The sequence below is a fragment of the Bufo bufo genome, chromosome 1 (genome assembly GCF_905171765.1).
Source record: "Bufo bufo chromosome 1, aBufBuf1.1, whole genome shotgun sequence".
NCBI lineage: Eukaryota > Metazoa > Chordata > Amphibia > Anura > Bufonidae > Bufo > Bufo bufo.
The window spans coordinates 249919191-249937825 of NC_053389.1; the positions used below are offsets into that span (position 1 = coordinate 249919191).

Below are 18635 nucleotides of genomic sequence, written 5' to 3' on the forward strand. Positions count from 1 at the left end.
ACATTATATACTGCTCATTTGCATGGCTACGACCACCCTGCAATCCATCAGTGGTGGTGCTTGCACACTATAGGAAAAAGCATTAGTCTATGTGAGCTCCCACGGTACCGTCCACTAGAGAGGCCGACACTTTTTCCTATAGTGTACAAGCACGGCCACCACTGATGGATTTGAGGGTGGTCTGTAACCATGGAAACGAGCAGTGTATAATGTAATGGAAAAGTGAATCCAGCCAGCAAAGGAAACAATATGGACAATCACAATACATTAGTAAGTGGCTTGTATTAACTTTCTCTACATGATAAATACAACTTGCTGAAGTGACACAACCTCTTTAAAGGACACCCAGCTTGCAGATATATGCCATAAATGTTGCCTGTGGGAAGGATACTCACTGTCCTTATTAATATTGTTACTATCAATTTATTACCATATAAAATTAAAAATGCCCTCTAAACAGGGTACCTAACTTATCATGTGTGATGCTATCTGTTAATATGTGTATCTAAGCCTACCATGTGTGATACTGTCTGCTAAACCATTTTTTTATAAAGTTAATTCAATGATTTGAGAATAAATAGGCTTATGCAGGCTAAGTGAATAAATATATTTACTAAGGGTGATTAAATATAAGGCAAAACAGACAAATCACATACGGAGTAGCAAGAGTAAATAATCATCAGTGGCCTACAGAAACAATATGGGGTGGGACTCCGGTTGCCATGTCATAGTACATGGCCAATACCCCATGGTCATACAAGAGATAGGGATAGTGTTTCAATCAATATTCTAACTGGATGAAGTTCCTCAATGAAGTGCCAATAAATGATGTGTGCAAACCAGGTTTATGCCCCATAAGCTCCTCCTCCTGAAGATGTCCAATGTGCAGCATGCATGTCTCTCAGATAACCACTTAGGAATTTGGCTCTCAGCACAATGGAGGTTGGGGGATTTGTGTATGTTATCTCACACAGAATATAGAAGGTAAAAAGACCTTTCCAACACAGCCATTTGTTTTGTGTGATACTTTCTGATAAGCTGGTGGGTATATCTATCTAAGCCTATCCTGTGTGATAATGTCTACAGAATCTCTGTATTTAAGGGGTGTCCAGCGGGGCATACTTTAATTATTTTGGAAAGTAAACTATGTCCCCGCTGGATCTTTCTTCACACAGGAAATGCCAAGAAACCCCCAATCGGCCAATCAATGGCTAAGACCAGCCATCGCTGGGCATTTCCTGGTGTCTAGATGGGACCAGGAATAAAGACCAGTGGGGATCCAGTAATCGAAACAATGGTATTGATCCAATCATGACATCCAGAAATGTATGACTTCCAGAAACCTCACCAATCTGCAAATATTACTGCCAAACCCCATATACAAGAGGCATTCTAGGACATACTGCAATGGTGAAAGAGTAGAGTAGATTTAGCAGCACCCCCGAAAAGCAGGATAATGTAAACACAAAGGGTAATTTCAGATAGATTCTCCCTTTCCCCATGCTCATTTACCTTAATATATCTGAACAAGCAATGCTTCAGTATAAAGCATGGAGTGGGTATAGAGCAGAAGCATGGTGTGAGCGTCAGACTATCCCTGACTCCAATACACTGCAGCTGAACTGTAGTCACTGATCATAGTTGTGGCCTAATGGAAGACAAAAAAACACATTGAAGAAAAGAGGACTTTAACTTTAGCCTTGAGATGATATGCAGAGATATCTCCTGATAGAGGAGAACCATCTTGCTAGCACCACCTTGTGTAAGTGTTTCTCTCTGAGGATTGATATCTGGCCTGGCTATTTTCCCTTGTCATGTCCAAAGGCTTGTTAAAAAGTCGGATTGTGACTCAAATTGTGATACTTTGACAGGGCCAGGGGTGATAATGTTTTCACTGCCTGGCTCTGTCAATCAAAGTGCAGCGGGAGAAGCAGTAGCAGAGTTTCTAGGTGCAATGGCAACACTCCCATTGCTCCTTGAGGCTCATTTACATGCAGTACAGACCAAAAGTTTGGACACACCTTCTCATTCAAAGAGTTTTCTTTATTTTCATGACTATGAAGGCATCAAAACTATGAATTAACACATGTGGAATTATACACATAACAAACAAGTGTGAAACAACTGAAAATATTTCAAAGAAGAAGACCGGCACTTCTGCGAAGTGCCGGTCTTCTTCTTTGAAACGTTTGTCTGGACGCCATTCCACGGACACGTGCACCGCGAATTCAAGAAGGTAGTGCCGCCCTGTTTTCACTAGAATCAACAACTGAAAATATGTCATATTCTAGGTTCTTCAAAGTAGCCACCTTTTGCTTTGATTACTGCTTTGCACACTCTTGGCATTCTCTTGATGAGCTTCAAGAGGTAGTCCCCTGAAATGGTCTTCCAACAGTCTTGAAGGAGTTCCCAGAGATGCTTAGCACTTGTGGGCCCTTTTGCCTTCACTCTGCGGTCCAGCTCACACCAAACCATCTCGATTGAGTTCAGGTACGGTGACTGTGGAGGCCAGGTCATCTGGCGCAGCACCCCATCACTCTCCTTCATGGTCAAATAGCCCTTACTTTTAAAGTTTTCCCAATTTTTCGGCTGACTGACTGACCTTCATTTCTTAAAGTAATGATGGCCACTCATTTTTCTTTACTTAGCTGCTTTTTTCTTGCCATAATACAAATTCTAACAGTCTATTCAGTAGGACTATCAGCTGTGTATCCACCTGACTTCTCCTCAACGCCACTGATGGTCCCAACCCCATTTATAAGGCAAGAAATCCCACTTATTAAACCTGACAGGGCACACCTGTGAAGTGAAAACCATTTCAGGTGACTACCTCTTGAAGCTCATCAAGAGAATGCCAAGAGTATGCAAAGCAGTAATCAAAGCAAAAGGTGGCTACTTTGAGGAACCTAGAATATGACATATTTTCAGTTGTTTCACACTTGTTTGTTATGTATATAATTCCACATGTGTTAATTCATAGTTTTGATGCCTTCAGTGTGAATCTACAATTTTCATAGTCATGAAAATAAAGAAAACTCTTTGAATGAGAAGGTGTGTCCAAACTTTTGGTCTGTACTGTATATTAAAACTTCATTTTTCAATGCAATGCGGGCACATATGAACATGGCACCAACACAGATGCCTTCAGCTGCCAAGTGAACATGTAACAGGTCAGCCAGTGTCATAGGTACAAATCTACTGACAGATGTCCTTTAATGTGGTCATACACATTAGACAGAAGTTGGTCAAAATTATTTCACCCCAAATGATGATTAATTTGGTGAAATTCAACAATAAACAATCTCTTTAGCCAACCGATGACAGGCCGGCTTCTTCTCAAAAGAAGTTGCCTGTGTTTGAAATTTTAATCGACAGACTGATGAAAGATCTTTTGTTAAAAAAAAAACGTTCTTGGCCTCAAGATCTTTCTTTGAACAATGTTTCCAGAAAGATCTTTCGTCCAACACCTGCTTTCATTGAACAGGTATGGCGATTTTCAACAACTTAGTACAAGTTAATACAAGGCACTTACTAATGTAATGTTATTATCCATATTGCTGCCTTTGCTGGCTGGATTCATTTTTCCATCACATTATACACTGCTCGTTTCCATGGTTATGACCATCCTGCAATCCAGCATTGGTGGTCGTGCTTGCACACTATAGAAAAAAGCGCCAGCCCCTCTGGTGGCCGGGACCATAGGAGATCACATAGGCCGGTACTTTTTCCTTTAGTGTGCAAGCACGGCCATTGCTCTTGTTGAGAAAAAAAAGAGTTTAAGGGTTTGTATGCTTATTTTGTTAGAGGATTTTCTTGACAACAAGCTGATCACATGATGTTTCTAAGGTTGCCATCTGACCAGTACACCAGTGGCCTAGCTGGTATTACCAGCAGGTGGCCGATGATAACTCCATTATTTGCTGGTGCAGCACGCTACTGGGTGTGACATCAACCAGGGGGTCCCTTTAAGATGTTTCAGATGTGGATTAAAAGTTTATCATGACGCCAGTTGCATTTCAACATCGAGGAACTAGGTTCACCTAAGTAGATGGTAGTGGTGGAACCCAGTGTGGAATGCCAGAGTGGTGTAAGGGTTCCTATAGTGTCCCTTAGATGTGGCTTTAGCACTTGTCACGGTGCTCCTACCTGGATATCCTGGAACCCCAGGCGCAGTCGTCCGCAGTGATGCAATTTAAATTGATGGGTGATAAGGATGAGAATGAAATAACTTGAGTCCAGCCTGGTATTGAAGTAGTTAACAGCTTTACTTGGCATCAACTTCCACCAGGGAACAATCTTACAACTTTATCTTGGTTACCAGCAAGCTTTGGCATGAGGTTCTGGCAGGAAAACACTCTCAGCTCTGCTACATAAGAACTCTTTCAGCTCTGCTATGCTGGCTGGATTCAACAGGAACTTTTCCTAGACTGCTTTCAGCTGTAACTTCTTTTTTTGTCTGACTCTATCTTTCTCTTGTGCTCTATCTTGTCCAGGGAACCTTTTCTCCTGGCTTCTGATACTTGTAGCTTGGGCCTCTATGCCCAGCAGAGCAGACAGTGCTCTGCTGGTTGACACATGGCCTTCCCCTTATAGTGGCTGCTCTCAACACACTCCTGCAGGATTGTCTAGGAGCGACGAGGTCCTGCTCCTTCCCCTCACAGGGGATACTCTGAACTAACTTCTAACTGACTAACTCCTCCTTCGCTAGAGAGGGAAATAGAATGGAAGAAGGGTTCCATTCTAACACAGCTTTACCAGAAGTGCCGCCATCTGCTGGCGAACCAGGCACATTACATATTAATTACAGAATCATAAATACATTTACACATTGTGCATGACCTAAGGATGAATACACAAGATGATACAGGGTACATCATTAAGGGTAGTAGAGGGTTAAAAAGAGTGTTAATGCCCCCTTGCAGGGCGTTACACTGGTAATTTTCTCTTTGGACGCTAAAGAGATACTGTATGAGGTATTACCTGCAGGTCTTACGCCTTGGGCTGTATTGTGACTGGACCCACAATCCCTTTCTTGTTTTCTATATTTTTAGCTTTAAAACAAGACCTGACACATATCTCTAGCTGATATACTGCCTGAGATATTCCAGGTCGATGAAGCCCTGTGATCTCAGCCAGCTGGAGGAGGAGAGGGGAGGGCAGTGGTGGACTGGTGCAGACAGGCTGCAGAGACCAGCCTGGCAATTAGCAGATCCACACGCAGATCCCACTACACGGCAGCCTGACTCTACATAACCACAGGGCTGGGTTCACATCAGCGTTTTATTTCCATTGTTCTGTTTAGCTATAGTAGAAGAACAATAAAAATAACGGAAGCAAATGACAGAACGGAATGCGACAGACTATAATCCAATATGATTTCCATAAGAAAACCAGGCATTCAAAAACATGCAGCATGCTGTGCTATTTTGGCCTGCATCTTTGATGGAATATGTGACATAAAGTTCACATTTTACATTCTTCCTTTCCCATCCATTTGCAATCTTTAGTGTAAAATATTCAGACCACTTCACTAGAGAGGAAACTAACAAACTTCTGACAGATGGAGAAAGGTTCTGTTATTCAGAACAGACATTTTTTCTCACTGACTGTGATGATCATTTTCAATTAGTTTTACACAACAGACCATTATGACAAAGCAGGGCAAACTGGGCTCCTGCATAGGGCTTCACAGTTTAGGGGCAGAACTGAAATACTATAAGTGTATGGCCTCATGCACACGACCGTTGTGTGCATCCGCGTCCGTTCCGTCATTTTTCACAGTTTAGCGGAGGTCCCATTCATTTCTATGGAGCTGTGAAAAAAAACTGATAGTCCTCCTTTTTTTTCTCCGCGTCCGTGATCCGTGATTCCAGTCCGTCAAGAAAATATAACCTGTCCTATTCTTGTCAGTGGAAAATGGAGGACGGACCCATTCAAGCCAATGGGTCCGTCAAAAAAAACGGATGTATGTCATCCGTGTCCGCGTCCGTGTCCGTTATTTTCTACAAGACCTTGGTGCAATAAAATTACACTTTTCAATAACCTTCCTTTTTCCCCCCTGTCAGACAAAAAAAAAGGAAGACACAAAGAAACAACTGAAGCAAAATCGGACACGGACCACTGAAGCCAAATCACTGACAGTGAAAAAACACTGTCGTGTGCATGAGGCCTATGGGATGTATATTTCCTGGCTTTGTGGTTATTTGATTCTCATTCAATTTCCATAATTTTGGTTGCATTTTATATAATTTTTTTATATTTTTTAAATGCTGCAAAACAAGTATGGTCAAACCATTGGTGCCAAAACCTATTTTGTGTTAAGCCACTCTTGTAAACTTGGCCGGTATTTTCTGTTGGGAAAGAAGGCAACCCTAGATAGTGTATTTCGCTGCTGGAACCCAATTGTGATTAGCTGCAGTGATGGTCAGTTCGCAGTGTTCGCCAGCGAACACATGCGGGCTGCCATCTTTAGTAAGGTAGACTTACCTGTCCGGCGATGCACAGGTAAGCCCTTACCTGTGCCTGTGCCGGGAGCCGGTCTGAAATCAAATGCAGTCACCGGGGAGCAGGCAGTTCTGAGAACAGCCGCCGGGGGCCTTCATCGGGCTGTTCTCGGAACTGCCTGCTCCCGGTGACTGCATTTGATTTCAGACCGGCTCCCGACACAGGCACAGGTAAGGGCTTACTTGTGCATAGCCGGACGGCGAACACTGCGAACTGACCATCACTGATTAGCTGTATTCAGTGAGGGAATTCAGTAACAAGTTTTCAATTTCCCTGCAGCACCATCACAGGCGAGATGAAGCATTACACTTTTCCCATCTAAATCAATGTGTTGCCTATTTAATGTATGGCCACTTGGGTCCTCCAATGTGGAAGACTGCCTTGCTTTGATATGTGCATGGGAGCCGTTTTACATTATGAAAGCACATTCGCCATTTCTTTGTATTTCTATGGCTAAATGAAGCTTTTTCAGGCCTCAGTGGTCCCCTTCATGCCTCACGAATCATTGACTTGATTTCATAATTACTATTCCCCAGCCCCCCCCCCCCCCCCCCCCCCCCCCGCTTCTATCATCAACCCCTATGATTCCATGCCGGGGGGGACATTTATAATTTTCCAACCCTTGTCGGCTACCATTGAAAATTTCAAATGAATGTGAAAATCATTTTACAGTCCTTGTTACAGCGAGGCGTCCTCATAATACTTCATCATTTACACGTATTGTATACATTTGATATCACCTTGTTGAAACCAAACCTGAGTGCTCAGTCAGTGAAGACATTATTCACAGTCTGTCATTTTTAGTCATTTACAAGCAGAAGCAACCATTTCTTACCTTAATCAGTACCTTGTAAATTCAGGTGATCATTTGAACTGTATTTCCATTTTTACCGATATTGCATTGTATGAATCTACATATAAATGAAATATTTAGTAAATTCTTCATTTGTCGTCAGTTATTTCATATTTTGTACTCCAATCACATCCAAAGCTGCATTTATAATTCTGATGGTTACAGAGTGTGATCTGCCTCCACCTCACTGTCAGATGGCTGAGATCTGATTAGCTTCTGAGTTCCTCTATTGCACTGCTCTTTCGTAAAATTACAAATGCAAATTTGTATGTGACTAGAGCTTGATGAGACTTAGGATCAATAAGAATAGCACAATAGGTGTAATGTTGCTCAATATATCTAGGGAGGCACTGTCAGCCACAGCCTTTTATATGGGGTTGTCAGATAGAAAATCCCAATTTTCTTTGGCGATAACAAGAAAATTATGATACAATGTTCTCAGCTAAATGTAATTTATAGTATCGCTTCGTAAGAGAGTGGGAGTGGGAGACTTCCCTCTATGAAATCTACTGTATATACCCTGCATAGACTGAGAGTTAAATCATACAATTTTGACTACCTGTGGCCACCACTAGGTGGTGCATGGGAGCTTACTAAGAGAGGTCAGTGTATAAATTATTCAATAAACTCCTGAGCTCCCTCTAGTGGTGACTGCAGGCAGACTATTGTGATTTAACTCTATGTCTATACAGGGAATTTTTAACTATTCATTCTTTATAACCAGGGACCAAACACATTTCATATTCAGCTGAGGGTGGAGAGTATTGTCCCCTGAGGTTCTCTATTACAAGCTGTTGCTAAAACCTCCTGTCCAGACCTATGAATGATTATACAATGATACATTAAAAGCTATGACTCGCCACAAAGTGTCATTTTCCCCCAGGTAAAGCATGACTGTCAGAAGATGGGGCCACGCTACTTAATCTCAAGAGACATCTTCACTGCTACCAACTGCAGTCTGTCTGTAGTGCTTAGCAGATGGATCAGTGCACTGTGGACTGCTCCTATGAAGTATGTAGCTATGGTTCTGTATTAAAGGGATTTAAAGGATTAGAGTAACATGGTTGTCAGCTTTTAAAACAGCGCCACACCTGTCTAGAGGTTTTGCGCGATATTGCAGGTAGGCTCCATTCAGTTTCATGGAGTTTAGCTGCAATGCCTCAAACAACTGATGAGAAGATTTTTTCTAATCCTGGACAACCCCTTTAAGTTTAGGCACCCTTCTTGCTTTGTCACCATATGTCTTCTAGCTCTATGAGAAGGGGAACTAAAGTTTGTTCAGACGAATATTTAAAAAGAGAGAAATAAGGCGGCTCAACTGCTCAATAGAATGGCTGAGGTGCTGAACTGCTGGTTTGACTCACCCAGTCAAAGAAAGAGAGTTTAAAATAAAGAAATAGCAGGCACACTCATAAATGGGATTAAATATGGTAGTTTTATTTAAAATACTAGATTCAAATAAGATAGGGATTTTTGGAGCATAGGTGAGTGAGTGGGGGAATCTGGGCACTTGTTGTGGGTGCCAGATAAGGGGTGGCTGGTACCAGTTTTTTTAGGATGGATCCGTGGGAAAAAAATTAGTGGTGTCTAGTCCATTAGGATAAATGGTATATAGAGTGGTGGGAAAAAAAGTGGTGAAAAATATTAGGACATAAAAATAAGGATAAAAATATATAAATTATATAGAAATGAAATGGTGAAAAATAATATACTTTTCCAGGATGAAAAAATCAATAAGATGTAGTATTGGTACTAATGATCATGTGTTTAGTCTTTTCTGGTGGGCTCCTGTGGATATAATATCCTTTCCCAGCAGTTTGTGATCAGTCTATGTCCCTTTATAAATAGATGGATGTATAGGTTGCGGTAAAAAGGAAGAAAGTGTTGTAAAGTCTTGTAAAATATAATCATGCACAATATGGTCCCATGTGGGACTTTAGCTTGTGGATATAAAGGTAGCGCTAAAAAGGAAAAATGGAAAAATGAAATAGATGAAAAAAATAGCACTATCCTGTACAATGTACGATGTGGAACTTATGCTTGTGGAAAAAGGAACAACTACCTATGGGGGAATTGGTGTTCTGGACCTCGGTACGGCGTCTCGTACTGTCTTAGGTTCAGAGATCACTTACCCACCACGCGGTGATGTCTTCCGTCGGTGCTCCAACCAGATGTTGCTTGCTGCTCTGTTCTCCGGCTGTCGGCGTCCCACGTGGTATCCAAGCGCGCACGTCTTTTGTTAGGTGTATAGCGTGCACGTGAGCTAGTGTTGGTCATGTGATCAGGATCTGCCGGGCCGGTTTGAGAGTGGCAATAAAGTTAGGGGAGCGCTTCTACTTCCAGGTTCTTCTTTGTATGCTGCTATTGCTCTATTGGCAATGTTTACTCCTTAAACGCGTTTCGGGACTTCACTTGGTCCCTTCACTGATGAAGGGACCAAGTGAAGTCCCGAAATGCGTTTAAGGAGTACGGAGGAACATTGCCAATAGAGCAATAGCAGCATACAAAGAAGAACCTGGAAGTAGAAACGCTCCCCTAACTTTATTGCCACTCTCAAACCGGCCCGGCAGATCCTGATCACGTGACCAACACTAGGTCACGTGCACGCTATACACCTACCAGGACACACTGAGAGTTGTAGTTGCAATAGCTAGAGAACCACAGGTTGAAGTTCACTATTCTTAATGAGGAAGATGTAAAGGAATAATGAAAGAAATATGCTCAAGGATAAGGCTACTTTCACATTACTGGCAGCATTCTCCGGAAGGCTGTTCCGGCGGGTGAACAGCCTGCGCGATCCGTGCTGCCGCTAGTGCACGCGTGCCACCGGAACTCCGTTCCGGCCCCATTCACTATAATAGGGCCGGAGGGCCGGCCACAGCACAGCAAACATGCTGAGAGGCAGCCGGAATAAAACCACAACATGTAGTAGTTTTATTCCGGCCACCTCCCGGCATGTTTGCCGTGCTGCGGCCAGACCTCCGGCCCGCCCCCATTATAGTGAATGGGGCTGGAGCAGACTTTCAGCGGCACGCGTGCACTAGCGGTAGGCTGTTCACCCGCCAGAGCAGCATGCTGAAAAAGGCTGCCGCTAATGTGAAAGTAGCCTAACTATCAAGATTTGTAGGACGTAATGGCAGATTATGTCCCAAAGCTGCATTCACAGCTATGCTGGTTGTGATTAGAATCCAAAAGCCTGTTGTCAGATCAAACTCCTAAGGTCCCTTTCACACGAGCATAGCACCCGCACTGAATCCTGACCCATTCAATTCAATGGGGCTGTGTACATGAGCGTTGTTTTTCACGCATCAGTTCTGCGTTGCGTGAAAACGCAGCATGTTCTATATTCTGCTCTTTTCACGCAGCCCTGGCCCCATAGAAGTGGTGAATGGGGCTTCAGTGAGAAAGGCATTGCATCCGGAAGCAAGTGCAGGTGCGATGCGTTTTTCACTGATGGTTGCTAAGAGATGTTGTTTGTAAACATTCAGTTTTTTATCACGCGAATGAAAAACGCATCAAAACGCATTGCACCCGCGCGGAAAAATCTGAACAACTGAGCACAATCGCAGACAAAACTGACTGAACTTGCTTGCAAAATAGTGCGAGTTTCACTGATCGCATCCGGAGCTAATCCGTCACGCTCGTGTGAAAGGGGCCTAACAGCTTAGCTGAGGGGGGTAGGTACTTTTCCCTATATCAGCTGGCACAGAATGCAAGTAAACTCTGCACAGGTATTGAACAAGCAAATAATGCTGGGAGATTTTAGCTCTGAATTGTGCAGAATTATGAAGGCAACTTGGGCAGGATCAATAGTGAGTGCACCTATGGAGAGTAATACAGAATTTAACTCAGGATCAGTACAGGATAAGTAATGTAATGTATGTACACAGTGACTGCATCAGCAGAAGAGAGAGTGCAGCTCTGGAATATAATGCAAATGTATGTACACAGTGACTCTATCAGTAAAACAGTGAGTACTGCTCTAGAGTATAATACAGAATGTAACTCACGATCAGTACAGGATAAATAATATATATTTACAGTGACTCTACCAGCAGAATAGTGAGTTCAGCTCTACAGTATAATACAAGATGTAACTGAGAAACAGTACAGGATAAGTAATGTAATGTACACAGTGACTGCACCAGCAGAATAGTGAGTGCAGCTCTGGAGTATAATACAGGATGTAACTCAGGATCAGTATAGGATAAGTAATGTATGTACACAGTGACTCCACCAGCAGAATAGTGAGTGCAGCTCTGGAGTATAATACAGGATGTACCTCAGGAACAGTATAGGATAAGTAATGTATACATAGTGACTCTACCAGCAGAATAGAGAGTGCAGCTCTGGAGTATAATACAGGCTGTAACATAGGATCAGTACAGGATAAGTAATGTTATGTACTAAACCTTTTATGTAGATTAAATGGAAAGACAGATGTAAGGTCATATTGGAGATGCAGAGCTGGTACTCATACTATAAACCCGTTTGCTGCCTAGGAAGATGCCAGTATTATACATGGTACAGTACATGGCTGATAGGCTTTACACTGGGTTCAGGAGCTCACAGTTACGCAGGCCAGGAGAGTGGATCTCTCAGACACAATATTTAAGGGGGGAAACTCTATACAAACCTTGGTTTAGGGGGTGATGTACAGTAGGCAGGGTGCGTAACTCAGAGGTTAGACATGGGGCAAATCTATTTCAGGGTCTGAGCAGAATTCCACAGTGACACCAGTCGATTACATGTATTATATATACACGGTGCTGATATACAAGACTAACAGACGCCACAGACCAAAGCAGCATTCCCATGAGAAGTGCAGCTATGAAGTAAAAAAAAAAAAAACAACACAAAAATGTGTTGTTTTTTTTTAAATATTAAAATTGGATTTCTCTGCTCATTTCTGTCCAGTTTTAGAAAAACATGGCTGCTTTTTCCCAAAAACAATGCTACACCTCTCCATAGGTTGGTTGTGATCATTTCAAATGACCCCCATTCACTTCAATGGAGCTGAGCTGCAACGCCATCCATATCCCATGGTCAGGGGTGGCACTGTTTTTGCAAGCAAGCATCCATGTTTTCCGATCCTGAAAGACCCCTTATTTATACCTGCGGGTGTGAAATGTGACCTATAATAACAGATATTCAGGTAATGCCTGTACCAGAAATGTGCCTGGGCAAGGATCAATACCTCCTCACTTTCCTGTAATTGTAAAACTAGATAACATTTCCACTCAGAAATCTGGGAAAGCTGGGTGGTAACCTCTGTTGGAGCTTCAGTGGCAACCATTTCTTTTTAAACAAACTTTATAACGAAGAAATAGCCAAATGTAACATTTAGCTCCTTAAACGGGTTGTCCCACTAAAAAATATTCTACATTTTTCAAACCAGTGCCTGGATCTAAATACTTTTGTAATTGCATGTAATTAAAAATGTAGTATAGCTGCTGGGTTATTCAATGAAAACTAGCTGTATAGCGCCACCTGCTGTTTGCTCTTTATCAAAATTCATTGTCCAGTTCACTGTGATGGAAGTACATGCTCAGTTCCATCGTTCAGTTGCCACCAGCTGCAGCAGAAAGGACGCGCCCCTGAAGAAGAACATGCCGTCTGCGTTGCCAGCTGGAAATAAATCTAGATGAGCTACTTGAGCAATGAATGTGGAGATTTCTGGATCCATGTGAGGTACAGGCTGGTTCTAGCTTCGTTAGAGAGATTTTCATGTACTATATCAGGCATGCTCAACCTGTGGCCCTCCAGCTGTTGCAAAACTACAACTCCCAACATGCCCTAATGGCTTTAGGCTATCCAGGCATGCTGGGAGTTGTAGTTTTGAAACTGCTGGAGGGCCACAGGTTGGGCATGCCTGTACTATATGATATCCAATTTTCATTTTTTACATTATTCATGGGATAACCGGTCTAAGTCCCAGATTTATTAATCCTAAAGATGGTGTAAGCTTAGACCGGGTGTCTAGAGGTGCATCGGATTTATCACAGGGGCTCAGGCTGGATGGTAAATGTGGTGCAGGGATAGACACTTTTCTCTGACTCTGTACCAGCTATTAGTTGGCTTACTTTGACCCCTTAATTGTAAAGCTTCGCCCCCTTTCAAGCAAGATGGAAAAAGTGTAAATACCTTAATTGCTCTAAACTGTGCCAAAACTGAGCATATTCTAGGCGCAGACACATTTGTAAATCTGGGTCTACCTTTGTATTGGCATTCAGGCCAGTTTAGTTATCTTCTTGTTACTTATTGATGGTCATAATAACACAGTTAGTGGAATTCATCAGGGTGTGTTACAGATACATGATATTTGTCATTGCTTCTGTTATAACACACACCATGATCCCAGTGTGAATGAGAGTCTGATACAGGGATGCCCAACCTGCGGCCCTCCAGCAGTTGCAAAACTACACCTCCCAGCATGCCTGGACAGTCTACAGCTATCAGCCTACAGCAGGGGATGATGACAGTTGTAGTTTTACAACAGCTGGAGGGCTGCAGGTTGAGCATCCCTGGTCTGATAAGTCTGCAGTGAAAATATTATGGCAGCTGCAGTTACTGATATTGACCACTAGAGGGTGATCATTGCTAATCAGTATTCCTCAGTGTGCCTTCAGCCATTTATATTGCTGGCAAAATGCTTTTTTAACACATTTCATCAGTAAAAACCTGCCAGCCAATGTTTTCATCGTGAAACTGTGATAACTCATGGTAAAACCCGTGCAAGCCTGTGCAGCATCCTAATGCACCACTGAATCCAGCCTAATGGTCCAACATAATCGCTGGTGGTAGTTTATAAACACAACTCTGAACCCGGTATATGAGGAAATTAATAAAAAAAATACCCCAAATGTGTTCTTAATGCACATTAATTTATCATGTAGAAAATCTCCCAGCATTTATCACCGGATGCTTCAATCCTTGGACTTCAGACTCTTAAAACATATAAGCATCTTGTGATTTGATGTTAGAAATGCTGTTCATGTTACTTGCCAGATTATAAATTCAGGGCTATTGCAGGATTTTAATATTGATGGTTTAGCTCAAGATAGGCCTGTTGCCCCTGCTGCCCGCCGCTCCGTTCTCCCGATATAGGCTCCGGTAGCTTCATATGTTCGGTTCAACTTGGAGGAGCCTGCCGGCGTCTCCTTCTCCCAGGCTGTAGCGCTGGCCAATCGCAGCGCTCAGCTCATAGCCTGAGAGGTTTTTTTTCCTCTCAGGCTATGATCTGAGTGCTACGATTGGCCAGCGCTACAGCCTGGGAGAAGGAGACGCCGGCAGGTTCCACCCAGTTGAGCCGAAAATATGAAGATACTGGAGCCTATATCGGGAGAACGGAGCGGCGCCCAGGGATAATAGTAAGTGCAGGGAGATCCCTGGGCGCCGCTCTCCATGTCTGTATGCTTAGTTTAGATGTTTTATTCTAGTGAAAGGTCCTCTTTAAGATTGTCCTTCAATAGGCAGGAAAGGATCTTTCCACACTCTAGCACTCAGGTACTGGATATAATAACTTCTTAATTAGCAAACCACAGGGCGGTCTCCCTAACGGCAGGCAAAAACCTCTGCTCCATTCTTTGTACAGGATGCCTTCATATACTCTGATCCACAACGTCCACAGAGGCATGTGGTAATGGACAACCTTGCTCCTAGTCGTCCGGCTGTGTCCAGGTGCTTTTAGGCTTCTCCCAACCACTGATGCTGTGGAGTCTAATGCTGCTTCTACCTCCACTAGACTTGCTCTACTGTATATCCATACATTGACTCTTTGGTCCGTGCTAGGTAGCTGAAAGAGATTTGCCTATACTCCCTCAGTTAGATCAGGGCCAAAGGGCTAAAGTGGCAGCTACATCCTGGACTTGTGCTGTTCCACACCTCCATTAACTTCCTACCGTCTCCTTTACTGTTCTACTTCCTCTCTGTTCTTCTTTAGTATTAGCAAACCCTCAGCTCTATATATATATATATATATATATATATATATGTGGTGCCAGCACCACCTAGGGGTGAATAGATGCAATAACACTGGAACAGCCTGCTATGAGGAATTACAGCTTGATACATCCATACATTATACACATATGCCCGCAGTTATACAGGAGCCCACGACCATCACTGAGTGGGACACTGCACACACAACAATGAAAATCAGCCGTGTGGTGTCCATTTTTGTAATGGCGGTCACACAGCCATTTTCAGAGCCAAATAAAGTTTATGGGACTAATCACATGACCCTTATTTTATGGCCATGTCCTATTTTTGGCTATTTTCACAGCCATACGGACCCACTAAAATCAATAGGCTCGGTGTTAACGGACATTTAGACAGGAGTGCAATGTCTAACGGCCATTCAGAGACTATAATATATATTTTAAAAAGCCTCATCCACTTGCATGCATAGGGAGGCTCGCATGATGTACTGCAACGTCATGATGCTGCGCGTGCAAGTGGATAAGGAGAGTATATATATATATATATATATATATATAAATATACAGTGCCTTGCAAAAGTATTCACCCCCCCCCCTTGACTTTTTTCGTATTCACAACCTGGAATTCACATGGATTGTTTGAGGATTTGCATCATTTAATTTACAGAACATGCCCACAACTTTGATGATGTTTTTTTTTTATTGTGTAGCAAACGAATAGGACAAAATAACAGGAAAAGTCAATGTGCATAACTATTCACCCCCCTAAAGTCAATACTTTGTAGAGCCACCTTTTGCGGCAATCACAGCTCCAAGTCGCTTTGGATAAGTCTCTATGAGCTTGCCACACCTTACCACTGGGATTATTGCCCATTCCTCCTTGCAAAACTGCTCCAGCTCCTTCAAGTTGGATGGTTTGCGCTTGTGAACAGCAATCTTTAAGTCTGACCACAGATTTTCTATTGGATTGAGATCTGGGCTTTGACTAGGTCATTCTAACACATTTACATGTTTCCCCTTAAACCCCTGAAGTGTTGCTTTAGCAGTGTGTTTGGGGTCATTGTCCTGCTGGAAGGTGAACCTCCGTCCTAGCATCAAATCACGCACAGAGTGGTACAGGTTTTGCTCAAGAATATCCCTGTATTTAGCCCATCCATCTTTCCCTCAACTCTGACCAGTTTCCCAGTCCCATCCCCACAGCATGATGCTGCCACCACCATGTTTCACTGTGGGGATGGTGTTCTTTGGGTGATGTGATGTGTTGGGTTTGCGCCAGACATAGCGTTTTCTTTTATGGCCGAAAAGTTCAATTTTAGTCTCATCAGACCAGAGCACCTTCCTCCATACATTTTGGGAGTCTCCCACATGCCTTTTTGTATTTAGCTGAAAGTAATGACTTTCTTCTGGCCACTCTGCCATAAAGCCCATCTTTATGGCGCGTACGGCTTATTGTTGTCCTATGTACAGATACTCCAGTCTCTTCTCTGGAACTCTGCAGCTCCTCCAGGGTTACCTTAGGTCTCTGTGCTGCCTCTCTGATTATTGCCCTCCTTACCCGGTACGTGAGTTTTGATGGGCGGCCATCTCTTGTCAGGTTTGCTGTTGTGTCATCTTCTTTCCATTTGGTTATGATAGATTTGATGGTGCTCCTGGGGATCATCAAAGATTTGGATATTTTTTTATAACCTAACCCTGACTTATACTTCTTAACAACATTCTCCCTTACTTGTTTGGAGAGTTCCTTGGTCTTCATGGCAGTGTTTGGTTAGTGATGCCTCTTGCTTAGGTGTTGCAGCCTCTGGGGCCTTTCAAAAAAGGTATGTCTATGTAATGACAGGTCATGTGACACTTAGATTGCACACAGATGGACATCATTTCACTAATTATGAGACTTCTGAAGGTAATTGGTTGCACCAGAGCTTTTTATGGGCTTCCTAACAAAGGGGGTGAATACATACGCACATGCCAATTTTCTGTTTTCTATTTCTAAACAATAGTTTTATTTATATATTTTTCTCATTTCACTTCACCAACTTAGACTATTGTGTTCTGATCCATCACATAAAATTCTGATTATTAAAACATTGAACTTAGGGCTGTAATGTCACAAAATCCGAAAAAAGTCAAGGGGGTGAATACTGTATATATATACTGTATATATATATCTTGTTGACACTACTGGGGGTAGGGGTGGTGTGGGGGCCTTATTGGACATTAATGGGGGGCATTATTATGGCCACTATGAAGACATATATACAGAGGGCACTATGAGGCTATTATATATACTGGGGGCACTATGGGGGCTATTATAGATACTGGGGGCACTAAGGGGGCCATTATATGTCCAGGAGACACCACAGAGGGGCATTATATACTGAGGACACTCTGTGGGGGGCATTTTATATAATGAGGGCATTGCAGGGATTGGGATTTTTTAAAAAGTCTATGAAATTCATCCGTTTTTAATGGGCAATTTTAATAGTCGTTAAAAACTGATGCAAAACGGGCAGAAGATGAATGCACACACTAATGCAAAATGGCCATGAAAAACTGACAGTGTATCCGTAGCCTAAAACTCTCCCGGCCATGGTCTGCCTCACTTATCCTGCCACTCAGTCTCAGCCGCCTCAAACCAACTTCACATTTATGCAGCACAAGTGAAATGAAACAGAATGTCCTTCTGGGTTCCAATCCTCCCAAGAAATACTCAATGACTGAAAAACCAGAAACCCTGTGAGATCCAGAAGTAGCAGGCTTATAAATCATTCATGCCAGAGAGCAGCAGCTAAAAAGGAGTCGCTATGTGAGAAAGCGAGAGGCCACCAGCTCCCTAGAGAGAGGGATTTCATTTATCCTGTTGTACACACAGTTATAATGGTAACAGAAACATCCCTCTCTATCTCCTGCACCTCCCCCAATCCCTTGTCACCCTACTCTGCAATTTACTGCTCTGTAATATCCAGATAGTTGGACTGTAGGTGACTGCAGGAACAATGTATTACTTCATTCATAGGTATCTATTATTTGTGATCTAAACTGCATGTATGGATGTGGCACTACACCTTTAAAGGTGTCAAAAATTTTGATTGGTAGGGACCTGAGTATCAAGACCACCACAGATCACTAAATCAAGGGGGCAGGAAAACTCTGCAGAACAAAGTTTCTTGTTTATAGCTAAAGATGAGCTCATAGAAAAAGTCAGAAAGTGAAAAGTTTTTTGAAATGACATATACTCTACTCCATCAAGCATATTGGCCCCTTTTTTCTGTTGATACAGTAGGTCAGACGCCACCAGGGTCTATCCTAATCAAAGCACCAAATTCAAACATGTCTGACTA

General features: G+C 42.7%; 1 protein-coding gene across 2 annotated transcripts in view; it reads left to right on the top strand.

The window, feature by feature from the left end:
• CHRM2 (cholinergic receptor muscarinic 2) overlaps positions 1-18635 on the top strand; it is a 224418-nt gene that overhangs the window by 174568 nt on the left and 31215 nt on the right. Inside the window, exon 2 of one of the 2 annotated variants that reach the window (XM_040438406.1) lies at positions 8241-8368. The exons of the other annotated variant lie outside the window; for it this stretch is intronic. The gene's annotated coding sequence lies outside the window, so the exon portion shown is untranslated. The remainder of the gene's footprint in view (positions 1-8240; positions 8369-18635) is intronic. 2 annotated transcript variants of the gene reach the window in all.